General features: G+C 40.7%; 1 protein-coding gene across 2 annotated transcripts in view; it reads left to right on the plus strand.

Annotated features, from left to right (window-relative positions):
• BMP2K (BMP2 inducible kinase) overlaps positions 1-16,335 on the plus strand; it is a 55,169-nt gene that overhangs the window by 3,684 nt on the left and 35,150 nt on the right. The window lies entirely within an intron of this gene.

The raw sequence follows: 16,335 nt of genomic DNA on the forward strand, positions 1-16,335 counted from the left end.
GGTGCAAGAAGGGGGTGACTGTTACCAAAAACCATGGTTCTGGCAAAGGAGTCTGCTGATGGTTTTTGCAGGGAGTAAGAGTCTCTTGTCATGAGGTTTGAATGCTTTTTTTCCCCCTCTGACCATCCTACCAGAAAGCTTGTGGAGGTGGAATATTTGTGACTTGCTTTAGAGAAACTAGTTAATACCTTGTGCAGCTGGTTTCCAGAAGTTTTCGGAGTGCTGCTTTTCTGCGAATGACTTCATATCTAGGAGCAAAGGACCTGGGGGCAAAAAAGCATCTGAGATTGTTATTGCTTTTAAGTTACTAAGTTTTTGTATTACACACAATGTTTGCTTCATTTTTTTAAAATATGGTGGTTAAATCATTAGTTTCTATGAGCATAGAGGACAAACAAAAAGTTGAAGTTTCCCTCTGTAAAATTGGAAACTCATCCTTTCTTGTATAATCTTTCTTATGCTCCAACTTCCTGGAATCAGTGCTGGCAAACTCTTGAAGCAATGAGCATGCAAGCTGGATTGTTCTGCTTCAACTGAGCATGCACGTACTTGATGATCTGCGTTATTTAGTTGGTCTTTCATTTATTTTTATACTGTCCAAACTGAGTCCTAAAGCTGCCTTAGTGAGGAGTATGCTCCTGCTCCTTGAGGTCATGTGCTCTGCTCTTGTAGGTTGTCATGCTGTTGGAGATTTGCAATTGAGGAAGCTGCTGCAGATTCTGAAGTGTGCCTGTGTACATCGTTCACTGCTTTCTCTCATGTGTAAGTTTGACTTTGTTGTTTGATCTGCAGGGAGAAGTGCCCTTGTAATGGATCTGTTAACTTGAGTACTTGAAGTGATTAAATGCGGTATGGGGTACCAACCCACTTAACTTAGAGGTCCTGATTCTGCGCTGTGCAAGATGCAGCTTAATCTCCAATGTGATGAATGTAGCTGATGCAGTGTCATTTCTGTCATGACTCTGTGGCATGGTGATCTCTTATGCAGCAAGATGAAACTTTTAATTACTGGAATTCTTCATTGGTTTCATGTTTATGTGGCATTGCTGCTTTTTGCTGTAACTGCTATTTAGTTTTCAGTAGGAATCCAGGTCAGTTGCTTGGATAGATCAGAAGCTGGAAGGTTGTCTGGAAATATTACTTATGGACTTTGAGTTGTGATTGGTCATGTCTAATTTTCAGCGTATAACATTACTGAATCTGTGCTTACGCATGATCTTAAAGGTTGTGCCTGTTTCTCATTCTGTCTCAGACACAGCTTTGCTTTGCTAATATTTGAGTAGCAGATACATCTTGTTTAAGTCCGGGAGGTACATGGAGAGAAGAAAGCAGCATGAGGACTTCTTGACTTTGATTTTGACTGAATGCGTAGAAAAGCTGCGTGCAGCTATAACACCAGTCACAAGTGATGTTCCCCTGGGGGGTGGTGCTGGGGCCTGTCCTCTTCAGTATCTTTATTGATGAGCTGAATGAAGGCATCGAGTGCACCCTAAATAAGTTTGTGGATGACACCATGTTGGCTGGAAGTGTTGATCTGCCTGGGGTAGCGAGGCCCTGCAGAGAAATCTGGATGGGCTGATTGACTGGGCTGAAGCCAATGGGATGAGGTTCAACAAGGCCGAGTGCTAGGTCCTGCACTTCGGTCGCAGCAACCTTACAGGCATAGGGCAAAGTAGCTGGAATACTGTGCAGGGGAAACAGACCTGGGGGTATTGACTGGTGCTCAGCTGAACATGAGCCACCAGTGCCCAGGTGGCCAAGAAGGCCAATGGCATCCTGGCTTGTACCAGAAAAAGTGTTGCCAGTAGGAGCAGGTAAGTGATTATCCCACGGTATTCAGCACTGATGAGGCCACATCTCAAGTACTGTTCAATTTTGGGCCCCTCTCTACAAGAAAGACATGGAGGCGCTGGAGCATGTCTAGAGAAGGGCAGTGAAGCTGCTGAGGGGTCTGGAGCACAAACAGGGAGCAGATGAGGGAGCTGGGTTTGTTTAGTCTGGAGAAGTGGAGACTCAGGGAGGCCTTCTTGCATTCTACAACTGCCTGAAAGGAGGTTGTGGTGGAGTGGGGGTTGACCTCTTTGCTCGCATAAGTACAGATAGGACAAGAGGGAATGGCCTCAAATTGCACTGGGGAGATTGAGACTGGCTGTTAGAAAGTACTTCTCCAAAAGAATGGTCAGGCCCTGGGACAGGCTGCCCAAAGAGATGGTGGAGTTGCCAAACCTGGAGGTCTTCAAGAAACATTTAGATGTTGTACTGAAAGACATGGTTTAGTGGGAAATATTGGTGGTAAGTGGACAGTTGGACTTTTCTTTTCCAACCTTGGTGATTCTATGACAGCCCCAAAAGTAAGCATGGCTGCCTTATTTCAAATGTGTTTTCAGAATGGCAAGGGGTGAGGTGCTGAAAAAAGTTTTGATCCATAAGTAAAGAAAATAGGGAGCTTATGCTTTAATGCTTGGGATTTATCTTCAGTGTTTTCAAGCCTAATGCAGGCAGATAAACTGCAAGCAGATTGTTGTTCTGCCTTTTACAGGCTGTAGCTATATTTTGTGTAATAAAGGAGCCCAAACTAGGAGTGAGTTTGGATATTAGCACATGGTCCTTGTCTTATGTGAATGTGCAAGTGAAAATACTGTTTCTTGTAATATAGTGAACGAAGTGCTGTTAACCTGATTTGCAGTGCTGTGCACGCAGAAAGCTTGCATGCTTAGTGCATTACCTACCTTGGTGCATTCAAGGAGAAGTACCATTCTCACAGTACCAAACAGCTTTTGTACAACAGTAGGACTTCACTGTTGCTCACCCACTCTCTACAGCTGTTTCATGTAAATGGAGGTTAAGGACCATGTAATTTGACAATGTTATGTATTGTACAGCCAGTGCTTGTTTAGCTCCTAGGCACTTGGTCTAATACTCTTCTTATTGTCACCTTGGACTTTGCATCCCCTAAGAACACTCATTCCTGCACTTAACTGTACATGAACATGTAGTGCTGTGCCTCTTCAGACTGCAAATAGTCGTTCCTTTTTCAAGGAAATTATCAGTTTAACTTCTGGGGGCCCAGAAGTAGTTAAACACTGAGCAAGTGCTTTGGAATCTGATAGTTCTGAGCTAAGTTGTTGGGAGAGTGGCCAAGAGTGCGATTGTCATACAGCAAAGCAACTTGATTGGAGTGGTATCACGTTAATATGATGCAGTCTGAAGCCATCTTTCTTTTGCCAGATGTTGGCAGGCAGATCAAACAGATGAGTGTGCCATCTACTTGCTTTTTTTCTTGTATATGTGTTTTGTAAAACATGCTAATGTTACAGTGATCAAAATGGGGGTGTACGTGTGCAGGTTTTGTTTTTTTTTTTCAGTGTAAAACTCCTGGATAGCCTTGAGTGGTAAAGCAGCATGAAATGCTAAGGAATATGATAGTTTTATCTGTTAAAAGCCTTGGTAGTTCTTTGAAAGAGAAAATGTGGACTTATTTTGAGCGTGCATTTTTCATCTGAAGGCTTTTTGTTTAGATGTCAGTATTTTACATGTCGATATAGAAAAGCAAAACTTTGTTAGCTGATGCAGGCAGGATTAACTTTTAGGTGGGTGTTCTGTAGAAACTAGTGACTCTGGAGAGGACGTGCTTATTTGTTTGGGTTTTCAGAGTTGTAAGTCATTAACTAGTACATTACCCCTATGGAAGTACTTGTACAGCTTTCCTGTGTGTGGAAAAGTAAACACCAGAGACTGTGTCCCGATCCAGCCGCTTAATTAGTCTCCCTGTCCTGTGTCTGGGAGCAACATGAGCATGCTTTAACAAAGGCAGATGTTAACTGTGTGGACTTGGGTATCTTCCTAGCTGTAGGTGTGTGTTTATTTTAGCTGTAGATGTGTGAACACAGTGTCAGGTAAGCACCTCACTTTTAGCTAAATAAATTGCAGTGTAGGTGAGAGGGAAAATATTTTGTGTAATCGTCTAGGTTGTATTTCTTGTCTGTGGTTTTATAGCATTGTTTTTAAGCCTTCATTCTTGAAACTGTTAGTTTGTTAACCTTGGGCCATATTGATTTTATTGTAGCTATTTTCTGCCTCCGTAACACTTGAGATAAGTAGGTTACCGTAAGTCAAAGGAGTTGCAGCTGTCAGCAGCGCTGTGTTAACTGACACTATGAATGCTCTGTGCCTGCCAAAGTGTGCAGTGGTGTGTCAGATTACAAGTGGCTCTAGTAAACATTTTATTTTGCATTTGGGGCTAATTAGCGACATAGATGCAGCCAGTCACCTCATTGATTGCTTAGGATGTTGTTGTTATCCTAAGAAATTGCTGGGTTTCCTGACATCTGTTTTGGAAAGTTTCTCCTCAAGTGTTTTTATAGGTTTAGCTTAGAAGCTGTTAATATCCCAGATGAGCAGCTGCTTCCTGAAATGTTTGAAGTATACTTGCCTACTTCTAATACCTTAAGCTGAAAGCCTGAGTCTGGTTTCCAGATCGCAGTGATACCAAGCAGCAACACTTCACTGCCACAGCTGATGGCATCCCCGGTTGTCTTTCTGCTGCAGTAGAGATGTCATTGTCCTGTATTTTCCTCTCCAGCATGGTGCAGGTTCTGTCGTTTTTTTTCCTCCTCATTATTGTCTAGCTACTTACAAGGAAGGAAAATGAATTCCTCTTTTCCCATTTTTCTGGTAGCCTTGAGAATGGATTTTGGTTTCTTGAGTGTTTTTCTGTTGGTAATGAAGATGGGAACCTTTCCCTTCCTCTCATCTGATTTATGCTTTCCCTGCTCATGGTTGTCCAGGTTGGTTAGGTTTGTATTAGTAGCAGTGGGACATCTTAGATGTACTTGAGAACCTAGCTCTCAAACAAGAAGCAAGTTGAAGGAGAAAGCTCAGAAAAGTACAAGTTACAAATGGGAATGAAAGGAAATAAATGAGATCCTAGGGATTTGTTTTAATGATGTGGGAAATATTTCTTGTGTTTTGAATAGCAAATGATATTTTGCATTTACTGCTGCTTTGTTCCAGAACAGCATCAACACAGATGTTACAAAACACGAAGGCTACGTTGAGGAACTGAAAGCTGGTTAACTTTGTGTTCTCCCTGTAAAGCATTTTTTTGGGCTTAATTCATAATAATGTCGTATTTGCCTCACCACCCCTGTTGCAATTGATAAAAATACTGAATAGGTGATTATGTAGGCTCATATGAGAGCAGACTCTGTCTTTCTTTGTCTTGTTTTTGAGGTGTCAGAGTTGGTACTGATCACAAGAACATCGCGTCCCCTTAGGGGAAATCTTTATCCTGTAGGTGGAGGAACAAAGAAAGGTGAGGGGGGTTGGTCCACAGTCACACAAGTCTGAACAAGAAATAAGGGCTGAGTTAAGAACTTCCTGTCTCTAAGATGGTTTCTTCCTAATTGCTGCTGTAATATACTGGTAATATACCTTTAGTGCCACAAACAAAACGTGAGGGGAATTCTCATATGCTAGGACTTCAGGAGGTTTTATTCTAAATAATATACATATTAATCTTCCTTATAAACTTGCACATTACTTTAATAGGTTTGTTCCTAGACTGCTGGAAAGCTTTCTTGCACAAGTCTTGAAGAGATACATACTTACACAGGACTGGTGTGATGCTTGGATTAATTATTGTGCTGACTACTTCTGCTCTCAGTTTTTTACTTGTTTAGACTGTGATTTCCATACATGCATATTGTCTACTGAATTGTTATTCTTGCAGCATTTTGCTGCTTTCTGTGTAAAAGAAATAATTCTAAAAAATCAATATTAATATGACATGTTCTTACATCTTTGCAGTAGGATGAAAAATTGTATGGGCTGTTACTTAAAAAGTCTGTTGCTAAACCACGCTTTTAGGTTTTGATTAATTGCTAAGGGACTTGCATAATTAAAGCAGTACTTCTTTGGGAAGACAAGCTGTGGACAAATAACTTAGGAGCTGATAGAGCTGCTAAATGTGCATAGTCTTGGCCTGAGCTGTTTAAGAAGTAAGAGCCAAGTACTTGTTTGGATTGCAGTGATGTAAACAGAGATAATGATTTCTCTTAGTGTTTTGGCTTTGGTTTTGATTTCTAGGATACAGAACAAATAGGTCATTAAAGAATATAAGGCACTTAGCTACCTTACAAATGTAGAAGGATCTGACTTGAGTGTGGTGTGTGGTTTGTGTAACAAAAAAACAGGAAGCTTAAATGAAATTTGTCATGAGATTTTTGCTAGACATTGGGTCAGTTCTGTGCATAAAATGTAGGAAAACAGACTTTCTTTTTTTAAAAAAGAGAATAATTAAAGTAGTGATTGCATCCTTCACGTGTAGTCCTGTGGTCTACATTGAGCTTAGGTTGGTCAGTAGTGAAACCTTCACCTTCAGTTTAGATCAGTTATTGCTTACGTAGAGTTTCTTGGCTTCATAAGAATTCATGAAACATCAGGGAGATCATTTGTTATTCTCTGAATGAGAGATCCAGAGGTCCCTTAAGACTCTGAAGACAGATTATTTTTTTTATTGTTAAAGCAGTTGTATAAACAGTGTAACCATGCAAACGCTCATCAAAACAAAACGCTGCTGCAGCATCTAATTTGGTCAAGTTCTTCAAATCTGCATTTGAATTCAAAGTATTACCTTGCCAGCTTTGTGCTTTCTTGAGATATGCCATTTAATTATCTTCATCAGGCAGACTGTTTTACTTCATTGTTTTGGCTTGCTGTGTTATTAAACTGACACTGGATTACATGGCTGCATCTGTAAGAGGAGATTCGTGTTGAAGGGTGTATTTGGGTGTAGGCAGTAGATTGGTCATAGCATTCTCATTTTTAGGGACTAACCCAAAATCTGCACGCTTCCAGATTGCTCCATGAATAACTGTCTTGTTTGGAGTTACTGCTGTTGAATGCCTTTCTCTTGAAACACAGTAGATAGATGAAGAACATTAAATGCCTTTGATAATTCTAACTCTGATAGTTAGACTTCTGTTGCCATGGCTGTTTAGATAGTTTAAAACGTTCCAGCTGCTCACACTACTTGGAAGTTTGAGCCCTTCTTTCTAAATTATCACATGTCATGGCTGAAGGTCTGAAAGTGCTGTTGGATAATGAATCCCAAGCACAAGGTAAGAGAATTGAGGTAATGGTCTTAATAATAAAGATGTTTGTTGTGCCTATGAGGGTGTTCTCAAGAATAAAGCATGTGCCAGATAGAGCTTTAAGGTGCCAAGGAAAACCATTACTTAAAAGACATTGGAGTCCCATTTACTGGTGTTAGCAAGCAAAAACTCAAATGCGTTGCTGTTTATTGGTCCCCTCTCCTGCGTGATCCAGGTATTTCTGTATCTGCTGTTGAGAGCTGAAATGCACACTGGTATTTGTAGACACCTGCAGAAGAGAGAACAAGGAGTCCTTATACTGATAGCTTTAAATATTCATATTTAAATGTCTAAATATTAAACAATGTCATTGAGTTAGCCTAGTCAGATCATGCTTATGTATGAAAAATGATCAGTGAGCTCACTGGCTGTTACAACGAGATGTAAAAATGGTGCAAGACTCAGTGTAGGCTCATCCAGCAATGAAGAGGTCTGAATTTCATTGTGCTGGCCTGGTGTGCTTATGATGCCATAAAAAAAAAAAACAACACTGTGAACAAGAGAATCTTCATGTGACACCTGCCCTGGTCTGAAGTGCTTTTAGTGCTGTGTGTTGCTTGCTTTCTACATGGCCTGGTGGCTCTTTGGTTTCTGATGCAACAAAAGGTGGTACTTGTCCAAAATGTCACAAAATGACATTTTTCTGAAACTGGGAACCTTATGCCCTGCCTTGTTTCTGTGTCATTTGTGTAAATTTGTGGTATTCAGTGGGTGAATTATTCAACTGCGCAGTAATGGATTCATTGGCTGACTTAGTCTGCTTTGGATTCTTCTGTTTACATGTTTATATCAGAGTTAAAATAGTGATTTTAAGGAAAATGGAAGGCAAATTACAGAGCAAATGAGAGAGGAGCTTTCTGTATATTAACCATTCAGTATGAAAGTGGAGTTTGGTTCCAGAACAATTGTGGCTGTGCACTGTATGTTCAATGCATCTGTATCCATTAATTCAACCATTTGGTATCTGTACTTTATTCATCTGCTCATTTACTATATTGGAATTCAAAACAAATTGAAAAGAAAATCAGTGAAGAAAAGCACTGGTCAAGGAGAGATGAAGAAAAAGCTTTTTTATTTGTAGGAGAGATGAGTGCTGTTGAAAGTAATGTTTCTCATGCTACCAGATGTTGGCTATAAGTTTTGTTTTTTTTATTATCAATGTCTCGGAGATTTTCAGTAGCTTTGTTGTGAAAAGTTGAACAGGAAGCACATCCTGCCTGAAAGCATCACCTCACTTGCATCTTGAGTAACAGGATACATCTACCCTCGTAAGGTTTGAGAGTCACGAGGTTCAGTGGCGCCGTGAAAGGGAATTGAATTAATTCTTCTGTCTTGGGTTACACAGTTGGCATAATCGTGTATAGAAATGTTTAGTCAACAGTCTTGACCTTGAACAAATGAAACACAGCTCGGGTTGTTTAATAGGGTTCTGCTGTGTGAGTTTGTATTTGTGCTTTAAGCTTACTGTTTGGAAAGGGAAGCGCTGATGTGAGATTTTTTGTCTCTTGGAAAGAAATCTTCTTTTGCTCTTGCAAACAGTTGTCACTGGTAACAAGTGTTTCTTGGCTTCAGAAATGTTGGTGATATTGCTTGAACTTGTATGTTTTTTACTCCAGAGCTGTTTTACATCAGCTAGGGAGATTCTAAAAGTGAACAGCTAGTAAAGGAAGCAATTGTGAATAATGCACTGCACTGACAGAACGTGCTAGGTTTGTGTATACTCGCGTTAAAAATGCTAACCTGCTGTGTAAAGGGAAAACATGCTTATTTGAGTATCCTGGCATATACAAAAAGTCCATGCGTGAAGCAGGAAAGACTTTGAGGAGAGAACGCAGAGTGATTGGATTACTGTATATCTCAGAAGTAAAAATGACCCGAAGGTCTGTGCATCACTTGAAAATAGCATTGTTCCCTGGCTGGAAGGAGGTTCTGTGAAGACTGAGCCAACTGTTGTACGGTCTTTATACACAAAACCACCTAAACTTACTCTATGTTGAAGATCTTTCCATTCCCCAGCAGTGCTGGGAGTGGGCTGGATTAGTTTCTTAATTAAAAACATGGATTGTTTCTGTGAGAGTAAAGCTCTTGATCTTTTGCAGTGAGATGGAGGGGAAAGGAAGAACAAACCTCTTCAGTACTCTGACCTCTGTTGTATCTAGCTCGTGTTAGCTTTTGTTTAAAAAATGATGCTTCAAGTGTCTGCATGATGGTGTAGCTCTAGAGCTTTAAGAGCTGACTTTTGCAATGAATGAAGCTCAATGGATTGTGACTTGTTGCCAGTTCTTACCCTAGTATTTCCTGCTTTCAGTTTCTGTTAGTATAGATAATGGACCCATTGAGTACTGTCAGTGTGATTTCAGAATCTGTAGCTGAAAATAAGTTCAAAGTGTTCTGATCTTCACATTCAATTAACTGCACTGTTGGTGGTCTACTAGTCATGTTTTCATCCTTACTAAGGGAACAAGTGTTAGTTGACTTAAATACTAGGATCTGTTAAATGCAGTCTAAATGTATTAGGTTTTCCTTTCAGTGAATAGAAGAGGAGGTGATAAGATAGTACTATAAAGCAACAGAATAGTTGTGACTAATTCTCAGACAGCTGAGTTCTCAGACAGTATTGAGATGTAAAGAGGCTTTCCTTTTAATTTCTTTCTTTTAATGAAAGAGACGGGCTTTTACCCTAAGACATTGTTTTGTCTTGGGTGAACAAGATGTTGTGTGAAATACCAAGTACTTACCGTGTTTTTATTTTTTTAAATGTTTTTCTGAACTTAAGTTTAGTGAACTATTTCATGCAGTTTCAACTTCCTCAAGCTTGACAGCATATCACAGAAAATGCGAGTGCTTCTCTTCTGGGAGCTGTGTTCAATTAAAATAATTTACAAAATCATCTGCGCTAGAAGACTCTTTTTTCTTTTCTTTGTTTCTATGGAAAAGTAGCAGAGGCAGTCAGAAGTCAGCACAAAATCCATGCCCTCATTGAAGGAATTGGCGGTGGCTGGCAAGTCACCTGCATGCTCTGAGAAGCATTGCGGTGGAACAGCATGATCATCTTTAATGCAAACGCCAAGCTTTGTTCCTTTGCTGTAGGCTAGATCAAAGCTGGAAGTATCTCAGTCAGCTGTCAGATGAAATGTGCTAAAATCTAGAACTTCGGCGTTACGCTGAAATTTGGAAGTTGTCTGTAGCGATGTAGTTGACGAGCCAGCAGAGAGCTGCGGGACTGCAGCTAACTGGAGCAGGTTTGCTCCATATAGAGAAAAATATTCTTAAGTCTGTATCGCCTCATTAAACTGGAAGAGTTTTAATGCTGGGTTGGCAGAGAAAATATCTGGAGAAGGTCTTTTGTGTATGGGAAATGTGTATGCTCTCACAAAGCAGTCACACTGCCAGCTGTAGCAAGAAAAATGACATCCACTGCGCTCTGTGGAGGCTGCCTATTAGCAGGCCAATTAATAGCTGCTTGCTCACACACAAACACATGCTTGCCTCTGACTCATTTTGCTCAAAGGATTTTTCCTTGAGAGAAGGGTGCCTGATCGAAGAGGGAGAGGAGGTTTTGCAGAGGAGAGGGTTTTCAAATATTAACAAACAGTTGCAGTAGTCCATCTTGAGACTAACACAGTCTTCCAAACCAGGAGTGAGGGCAGCATTAGCAGAGGTGGTGGCTGAACACTCCTGTCAGGGCTTTTTTGATGAAGCTGTAATTTCTCTCGTGGGAAGAAATTGTCTGGCTTTAGGAATACTTCTTTGGATTTAAAAGAAGAAAGATTCCAGTCCGGGACTGCTGTTTTTATGTTCCTCTGCCTTCTACCCCTCTACCTTCTTACCTGCTTCCTGTTGTGCTGAGGGGGGTTGGTTTTATTATTTCTGAGCAGTTTGCTGTTGCTGTGTAGCACTTAGGTTTATTCAGAATTACTTTTTTTGCGTGACAGCAAGCCTTTGCTACTTGCTCTAAAGAGAGAGTGGAAATGGCGTAGTGAAATCTGAGCGTGAGAACTTCACTGAAAATAAGGATTTGTTGCTGCTTGATGATTGGGAGAAAAGCACCTCTTAGAGTCACTGGTTGTGTGGGTTTCATGTTATGACTGCAAGCTATCAGTTCTGCACTTTGTTTCAGATGGGTAAAAGGTGAAATTCTTTGTGCATGTGGCACATGACTTTGTTACATATCTGTTTCTCTTTTTCCAGGAAGAACACCAGATTCTTTTATTCTGGTTTAGCACCTGTGTGCGTCATTTTAATGCTGGACTGCAGTTGGTGCTGAGAGAAATTACATCCTAGAATACCTGCTCATAGGTAGAGGTATCAGTGCCATTACTGTATTGGGGTGCTCATGGCAGATCTGCTGTGACTGGGGTATGGTAACGTCCTGCGGCTCAGTGTGTAATTCATGCCTGCTATTTTTATACTGCTGCTTTAAGAACAGATGGTGGTTTGGAGAAAGGAGTGCTTCTGGTCTGAACTACCCATGGCGTTCAGAGGGTGTTACAGTGGGAATTCGTGTGGGCAGGGCAGAAAGCAGCTATAATGGGTCCCTTTGAATGTGTTGTCTGCATGCACTGGAGAAATGCTGAACTCAATGTGTGTGTGTAGAAGATTATTTTAAGGGTGTGGAGCTACTTTTGCTCTTGGTTCTAGGAATGCTGAGCTCTTGGGCTTGCAGATGACCTCTGTCAACTTCCCTTCCAGTTGGAGCCATGTCTCAGAGCCTTGTGCTGAGGCTTGTGGAATGTATTTTACTAGGAATATATGCAATATATTATGTATACTTGTGTATGTATATAAATATACATTTAAATTTATATGTAAAAATGCTGTCATCTAATGCTTTGAAACAGGCTGCCCAGAGAGGCTGTGGATGGCCCCGTCCCTAGAGGTGTTGTTGAAGGCCAGGTTGGATGAGGCCCTGGGCAGCCTGGTCTAGTATTAAATGGGGAGGTTGGTGACCCTGCATGTGGCAGGGGGGATGGAGATTCATGATCCTTGAGGTCCCCTCCAACCCTGGCCATTCTGTGATTCCTTATGCACCAGGAAGGGTGCTTTGCAGCGCTCCCCAGCAAATGAGCGTGCAGCCCCTGAGGTTAGTGTGTGGCACCTTCCCAGCAGCTGGGCAGCTGCTACTGGGCTCAGGGCAAAGGTGCTCAGTGAGTAAGGTGGACCAGGTCAAGGAAAGCTGGATGACCTCTGATCTTTTTTCCACAAGTACCACGTGCAGTGTGAGGTATATCCCAGCTGTTGCAGGATTGCTTCTGTCAGTGGCAAACAGAAAGCTTGCGTGATAATATGTCCCATTATTCACTCATGCAGAGATTACTGAGGAATTTACAGTCAGTGGCTTCCTGGTCCTGTGGAGGTTGTGATCAAAAACTGTGCTGTAGCAAAAATTCTTCATAAGGCCTGAAAGTTTTGTGGTAGATTTCTGTTAGCATGCAGCTTCTCAACATCACACAGTGTTTGGAAAACTGAATCTGAAAAAAAAAAAAACAAAAACATTCCGGAGTTCAAGCTCTAAGTGTTTCAGCCACAAACAGGTGTTAATTTTATTATCTTAAAGAACTAAATAGTGTTCTCTATGTGAACAGAAGTACTGTTTTGTTTGCTTTCAGTCTACTACTCCCGCAAGAGTACCTGCACGACTACGTCTATAGTGATATCCAAAGGGAGTAATCCAGCAGAACTTCCCTCACTGCAGGGATGAAGCAGTTCCTGATACTGACAGGATATTGATACTGTAGTTATCCCAACAGGATGCCAGTGAATGCATGTTGCCACAGAGCACAGGGAGAGCAGAAATTCAGCAGGATGGAGAAGAGGCCTTTGGGTGTCACGATCACAGAAGTACTCTGAACTCCTAGAATGTGCTGTGCTTGTCTTGAACACTGTGAAAAGATGTAATCAAAACTGAGCACCAAGGAAAGACTTGATATTGGATCATTTATGGCAAGATAGGGTTTCTTCAGTTTTTAGTAAAATAATACATCTAGATGCTGCTTAATGCTTACTGAAAAAGGACCTTCCCACTGCTCTATATGTGCACGTATGCAGTGAGATGTGCACGTGGGCAATGAGAGCTGGCTTCTCATGATGTCGTGGTTCTTTGTGGAGAAGCAATTATGTTTTCTTTGTGTTTTATGTCTTTTTTTTTGCTGCAGCTCAGGAGGTTATAGAGGTCAGGGTTGTTGTTAGTTTTAGTTGTAGTTTTTCCAGTGAAGGATGTTTTTTGCTAACACAGCAAGTGCTCAGTGCATTTAGTGAGTCCTTATTGCTGCTGTTTGTTATGGGCTTGCAGGGAAGTTTCTTGCTTAGAGTCTACCTGAAGGGCATTCATACTGCACCCTGGGAGGGGGGCTGCACTTATCCCATATTTTGAGCAGGTTCATAGCCCCTGAAATGTTTCTTTCTTGTACGTATGGCTTCCAAATTATAGTGCTGAGAAGGCTATGCAGTACTAGAAGGTGCGTAAGTTGGGAAAGAGGGCATCTCTAGCTGCTGGTCAGCCTGATTTTGGTAGGGACTGGTGGTATCTAGATGACCAGGGGCTCCTGAATTAGAGAGCGCACATGTAGACAAAGTGATTGGGTGAGATGGTGAAAATAGTGCTTAAGGTAGAAGTTGTTAATTCACAACACAAATGAGTGCACCTAAATCATTAAATTACTTTTGTGTGGTATGTTAGATTATCTGAAATTCAGAAAAAAACTGTGTGGGTATTTTTAAGCATATTGACCTGTGTCTGGTTTGCCGTTTTGCTACGGAGAAAAGAGCTTACATGTGTTTGGGGATGGGTCACGGGGAAAATCACTTGCCCTTCAGCCTGTTGATCCAGCCTTGTAGATAGAAGGGCACGTAGCCATCTTGTAGGCCAGTGTCATGCAAGGCTGAGAGCATATCTTCAGAATAGAAATGAACTATCCTTCAGTTCTTTCAGCTTCTTTGGGAACAATTTCATGTCTGAACTAGACAGCTGGCTCTGGAACTGTGTCTGGTTCTACCATTCATGGTTCAACATTCACAGGTGTTAGGTGTGATTACTGCCCATTACAATGTATATGCTCTCCTTCTGCTGGTGACCTTCTGTTCCAATTGCCTGAGATTTGAAGTATGTTGTCTGTTAGTGAACCAGCTGCAGGTACAACGCTTGGTGGTCGGATATGTTTTAACAGAATAGTAATAAAAAAATATGTCTTTTTTCAGTCTTGTTGTCTGTATATCTAAAACGAACAAAGATTTGTTTGGAATGTTTTTCTTGGTATTCTTTTAGTTTGTCGTCTTGGAACTGTTAGCAGTCTGAAAGATTATAATTATATATTATAATAATATACAACATAATTGCGGAAGATTCTTCAACTTTACTATATCAAAGTAAGCAAAGGAAGATACTTTGATTTTGATAGCTACAGTTTCCTCGTTGAAGTATCAAGAATGTGACAAGGTGAAACATAAGTAGAAAATTGAGACCAATGAAGCTTAAAATATGCATGGAAAAAAAGAGAGACACTCTCAACCAGAAAATGTTATCTGAGAATTGTTTTTTTCTTTTTTTTTTTTAGTTGTTTTCAATGTCTGATAATTTTCTTAATAAGATCACCAGAAATAGATAATGCTATCTGAGATGATTTACTGATAAGTAAACCAAATGGCTTGCCACAGTAAAATACTGTAAAGGCTAAGAGTGGTGATGTGTGTGTAGTTGTATTACCAAACTTTGAGGCTGTTTGAGCACATACTCAGTTTGCTAGGTTGTTGTATTTGGTCATTGTGTTATTTTGGTCAATATTTAAACAGAGATACTGGAAACTTTGCTGCTCTTGAAAAAATGAGAAGACTCAAAATTGTCTCCTTTTGATGCAAAGGCCAAGCTGTTGCTGGTTGCCTAGTTGGTGAAGAATTTGTGCTAGTCAACTAGTTCCTGCACACCTGCCTTGAGACCAGTCGTGGCACGTGGTGGTACTTCTCATCTGTGAGGAGAATGGGAGGAATTCCATGGGGGGCTTGGGACTTGACCTTACAGTGGTCAACAACAACTGAATTTAGTTTTGTGATTTATTTTTTTGATATGTTGTGTTATGAGAAACTGAGTTCATTCTCTGTCTTCACTGACATTAAACAGTACCTTCTTTTTCCAGCTTCTAAAAATGCTGATGAAATGCCAGCTGCTGAGCTGACCTACACATGGAAATGTAGCTCTGCTCAGCCTCCGTTTGTGGGCCTTGGGGCAAAGCAACTGCTCATCATTTTGGTTGTTTCCATACAACTTTTGACAAGGGTGCCTATCTGGCTTCTCCAAATAATGTAGTTTAATGACAGTTTATTTGAAGTTTTTATAGCACTGTTGTTTGCTTTCAGTGACAAGTTTAACAAGAAACTATTGAAAAGATTGAAAGCTTAATGCTTCAGGATTGGGTTTGGTAAAGGTTGCTACAAAGTTGATGACAAATATCCTATAAATATTTATAAACCTATTCAAGCTTTGTTCAGGGTTGATCTGTTTATCAAAGAGCCCAGTGGCATTTTATAGTGGAGATAGCATTTACTTAATGGAAAACCTTTCAAGGTCACACCTTACTCCTTTGCAGAATGGGGAATAGTTCTGCTTTTGTGGCTGCTTCAGAGTTTAAGTATTAGTTAATATTGCCACCTAATGGCAATAAGAACCCTTGTATGAGACTTTTTCACTACTCTTTTTACCCAGTTGTGACTGATCTGGTTGCATGAAAGCAGGTGCCAAAGAAATTTGAAATTCAGCATTTTGGCCTTGTCCTGCTGCTAGACACAATATTAAGACTACAAAACTGATTTTAAAAGGCTGTAAAGCTGGTTAAAAAGACAAGAAGTGATTGCCTTCCAATAGTTAGAATGTTCTGCTTTATGTAGGAGTTGAATGTTGTGCTTTATATTTTTTATATTGTTGCTCAAGTATTTGTGCTTTATGTAGGAGTCTTTTTTGAGAGGATGCTGCTAAAATCTTCCAGTATCCACAGTATGCATTGCCACATTATTTTATCCTCAAAGCTGATGGCATTCCCTGTGGAATTGCTTCAGCCCCATCAGGGTCTGGCTTTTAAAACTGGAGTAACTCAAGGGCACCTGTCAGTGTGCTGGGAGTACCCTGTGTAAATCGGCTCTAGCTGAAGTGTAGCAAGTTTGTAGAATTCAGGTTGCTGTGTTGAAACTGGCA

Source organism: Lagopus muta, chromosome 4 (genome assembly GCF_023343835.1).
Source record: "Lagopus muta isolate bLagMut1 chromosome 4, bLagMut1 primary, whole genome shotgun sequence".
Lineage (NCBI taxonomy): Eukaryota > Metazoa > Chordata > Aves > Galliformes > Phasianidae > Lagopus > Lagopus muta.